Genomic DNA, 4751 nt, shown 5'->3' with positions numbered 1-4751 from the left:
TACTGTGGAGCGCGAGCAGGGTGCAAGCGGAGGGGTGAACGGAGGGACGCCAGTAACCGCGGGGGGCCAGGGTCCTCTTACGCCATCGGCTAGCGGACTGGTGACGGTCTTGGGGGAGGCCAGGGCACCCACCGGCTGGGAGCAGCCCCCACGCTCATGCCGCCGCCCACCCTGAAACGGCCAAGGCTTTCTCCTGAGTAGTGTGTTTCCAAGGCTCCTCAGGCTCCCGGGCCCACGGGGACAGCGTCGGGCCATGGGCCTCAAAGGGGCATGGCAGGCACTCTGTTCCCAGGACAGGTCAGGCTGGCATTTTAGACCATGGGAGAGGCCGGGCGATGCCCTGGTTGGGCCTTTGCCTCCTTGTCACCTGACAAGTGGGCGGTGATGGAGAATTCTCTCTTCACCTTCTGGGAAGGTGAGCTGGGGTCTGGGAGTGGAAGAGAGTGAGGCATGTGTGGGGTTTGGAACTCAGCACCCCATCCCTGGAAGCTCACCAGGCTGCAGGTGGGGTGAAGAAGCCACTTGCTCTGGCCCAAACCTGGAGTTCTAGGACTCCAGAGCCTCCATGGAGGCCACTGGCCTCATCCACGCACCCTGCGAGCCTCCCGGTTGTAGTCCCAAGCTGGACAGCTCCTGTCCTCAGAGCCTTCTCCCTCATCCGCTCGAAAGACAGACCTGCTTGTCACCTCGTCATCACGGTTCTGCACAGGGACTCCCGTGGGCGTCCCTTCTACAGGGCAGCCTTCAAAGACTGAAAAACAGTGCTCTTGTCCCTTCACTCCTTCCCACCCACCCAGTCCCATCCTCCCTTCTCCAGGCCAAATCCCCCTGTGCCTGGAGTCCCACATTTCCCTATGACTCTGCAGGGGCCAGACCTCTGGCCTCTGGCCCTGGAGCTGCCTTTGATACCATTTTGTGACTCAGTTTTTCTAGCAGTCCCAGGAAGGAGCCAGACCAGGAGAACCCAGGACCATTCCAGCCTTAGGGCCTGACATGCGTGCTGCGGTGCAGGCAGGGACTGCCTTTTAATAGCGCACCTCGCTGTCCTCTCGTACTAAGTTTCTGGCTACAGAAACCTCCTGGGGTCTGTTTTAGAAGCCTCTTGCCTGAGAAGAGGGTCAGTGATTTCTTTCTTTTCAAAATGTAATCTTATATGACTACTGAAGTAGGTGATATGCTCTGCAGAAAACGAGACACATGGGCAAACAAATAAAAGTATTGATTCCCGTCTCCCAGGCAGCCCCTCTGTGATGCTTCTGTCAGATGCTTCCAGAGCTGTTTCTGTGCTGATATGTAGATTTTCTCCATAAAATGAGATCATACTGCGCGTACTGTTTTGTAGCCCAGTTTTTTTCCAGTAAATGATCATCACTTTTGTGCTTCAATAAATTTCTATCTCATTACTATTCAGTCCTTCTACAGATTTCACTACTTGACCCCATCATGTCCATTTTTGCTGCTTCCTCCCCAGGACCATGCAGGGTGTCTGGGGGCTGGGACCTTTTGGTCTCTTTTACTCCAATGCTGTTCCTTTTTATTTTTCTTGTTTTCTGTTAATAATCCTGGCTTGTTGAAGAGATCAGGCCTGTTGTCTGTGTCAATAATTTCTTGAATCTAAGCCTGTCACTTGACCTCCTTCCCATTAAATTTCATCTTGTTCATTTCATCTCATTGTATCTGTCAAGAGAGAGGATGTAAGATCCTGCCTCTGCCACACTCAGACGTGGTGCTGCCTTCGGGCTTGGAGAAGCAGTGCCTTCTGTGTCCGAATCCACAAGGCGGATTAACCATGCAGGGCAGGACCACGGACAGAGCCCAGAGGCTTTTGGGGCGGCTCTGCTCGCACTGCATTGGCCGAGATCCGTTGAAACCCATGTCGCGGCTCTCCTGACCACTCACCACATTCACCCATGCATTGCGAAATCAGGAACGTCGCTTCCCTGCGGGCGGGACGCCCTTACAACACGCTAGATACCCTGACAGTTTCTGCTTCATGTGTTCGGTGACCTTGATTTCCCAACCCCGTGGTGCTTGAGGGTGGATAATGATCATTCATTCCATGTGGGGTTCAGGGAACTTCTCAGAGCTGAGTGGCCACAGTTTACCATGTGCCCCCAACACACCAGGAACACTAGGGTCAAATGCTTTGCAGGGAACCAAAATGCCCTAGGTTGCAAAGTAGGAAATAAATATCTCTGAGACCATAATGAGTGAATGCATAATAGGAAACTCTCCTGTAGAGAAGAAATTCACCTAATTTATGTAGCTAATTCCCCCATGGAGGAGGGGAAGCATCACGCCCCACCCTGTAAGCATAAGATGTGCAGAGTGACTTCCTTCTAGAGTACCCTTTAGAAAGAAGTAAAAGAGCGACTTTACAGTGGAGAAACTGACACACACTGTCTCAGAAGGTGGTCAAGGTCACTATCAACGGTGACAAGTCATACAGCTAGTATGCTTCCTTGATATGGTGTGATGACAATGGCACTCTACCTCTGTGATCTTCCTCCCAAAACCAGTCACCCCAGTCTGGTCCTGAGAAAGATATCAGACAAATCCACAAAATGCCTGATGGGTATTCCTCCAAATGTCAAGGTCATCTGAAACAAAGGAAGTCTGAGGAACTGTCACAGCCAAGTGGACACTATGGAGAAGTGATGACTTAAATGTCATGTGGTGTCCTAAGACAGGCTCCTAGACTAGAAAAGGAAGTTAGGTAAAACCTAAGGTGGTCTGAATAAAGTGTGGGCTTTAGTTAGTAGTAATAGCAACTATGTCTTAGGTTGGTTCCTGAGATTCCTTTGATGTGTTGACTTAGGAATCATAGCAGAAGAGAGAGAACAGTGAAACTGGATAAGAACATTTCTTTTGGGGGGGGATTTAGTGTCTCACTTTGTTGCCCAGGCTAGAGTGCAGGAGCAAGCTGACGGCCACTGCAACCTCGACCTGCTGGGTTCAGGCAATCCTTCCACCTCAGCCTTCCAAGTACCTGGAACCACAGGCCTGCGCCACCACGCCCAGCTAAATTTTTTGATTTATTGTAGAGATGAGGTCTCACCAAGTTGCCAGGCTGGTCTCGAACCCCTGGACTTAGGCAGTCCTCTCACCTCTACCTCCCAAAGTGCTGGGATTACAGGCATGAGTCACTGTGCCCAGCTGAAAATATTCCTTTTAAGAAATGTAGATGTGGGGTAGGGAACACCACCATCCTGACTGTGAAAGTCCACAACACCATGGGACCAGGATGAGGGCAAGTACATAAAGTGATGGCCCAGTGTCCTAAACCCACGTGACCTTCTAATGTACTGAATTTTTCCCTAACTGCTCTAGACCTTTATATAAAATGGAGATGGTAATAGTCCCCATTCCATAGGGTTATTTTGGGGCTTGAGTGAGTGAATACATATAAAGTGCTTAGTCTGGTCTCTGCAGTAGGACAATATCAGAATTGCTGGTGTTCTTGTTGTTTTTTTCCAAACACTTGCAATCATCTTTAAGAGGCTGTTCTGGGCTGGGGGTTTGCTAGAGATTGGGGTTAAGATTTGGAACTGAGCCAGGCTCGGTGGCTCAGCCTGTAATCGCGTGCCTTTGGGAGGCTGGGATGAGTGGATTGCCTGAGCCCATGGGTTCAAGACCCGCCTGGGCAGCGAGACCTCATCCCTACAATAAATCAAAAAATCAGCCGGGCGTGGTAATGCATGCCTGTAATTCCGGCTATTTGGAAGGCTGAGGCGGAAGGATGGCCGGAGCCCAGCAGGTCGAGGCTGCGGTGGCCGGGAGCGGCCACTGCACTCCAGTCTGGGCGACAGAGTGAGATTCCAACTCAAAAAAAAAAAAAAGATTTGGGACTGATCTGTGGTGTCCTCAGCCCACCCTCCTTGACTGGCTCTGGTATTCCAGCCCCTTGTGTGTCCTTTCAGCAGGCAGAGAAAGGTGGATGTTGGGAAGCAGCTGGAGATGTCTGGGGCTACACTTCCTTGTGACACTTTCTTCCCCTATTCCAGTTTGAAGACCATCCTTCTTGCTAGAAAAATGGAAACAAAAGTAGTCGAGTGGGTCTCTGCCATCCGTTAACACAGTACCATCTCCTGGGCAGCGGGCCTGTCCTTCCTGTGTGGAACGGTGCTCCACTCCAGCTTCCAGGAGTGGCTGTTTGTTACTTGGGGGAAACAACTCTGCTTTAGCTAACCCGAGTTTAGCCTGCCATTTCCCACTTTTTGACAGCCACCCCAGAGAGGAAGCAGCTAGGCCAGCGTGCTGCCATGTTCATGTAGAGACAAGATAGTGGTGACTGCCATGGGGGGATTGCCAGTGCCACTGGCTTAACTTGGGTTTGGCACTGGCAGAGGGGATGGGGTGCCAGGATGGGCCAAGACTGGTCAGGAGCCAGCCTTGGAGCTGGGGCGGATGTCTTCTGGGATGCAGGGGTCAGAGCACCCAAAACTAAAGCTGGTTCTGCTCAGAAGGAGAAGGGGTGGGTGCCGGCGGAGAAACAACTGTGCCGTGTACACCTGTGGCCAGTGGAAAGGCCGGAGGGGAAGGCAGGACAGTTGACTGCTCTCTGTAGGCAGTGGGAAGGTCCAGGTGTGTGCTTGAGAGTGGGGGACAGGGGACAAGGTGGACAGCAGGAGGCCTCCTCAGGAGACGGTGGCACATAGGGAGGGAGGGAGAGTGTCCTGACTGGGCAGTGGTGGGGACGTAGAGCTGACCGGGGCCCAAAGGCCTGCGAGGCCCGAAGACCAGCAACCCTA

The sequence above is a fragment of the Carlito syrichta genome, unplaced genomic scaffold (assembly GCF_000164805.1).
Source record: "Carlito syrichta isolate Samal-C Ts95f unplaced genomic scaffold, Tarsius_syrichta-2.0.1 Scaffold313978, whole genome shotgun sequence".
In the NCBI taxonomy this organism is placed as follows: Eukaryota; Metazoa; Chordata; class Mammalia; order Primates; family Tarsiidae; genus Carlito; species Carlito syrichta.
The sequence above is the reverse complement of the archived record's forward strand: the minus strand, read 5'-3'. Positions refer to the sequence as shown.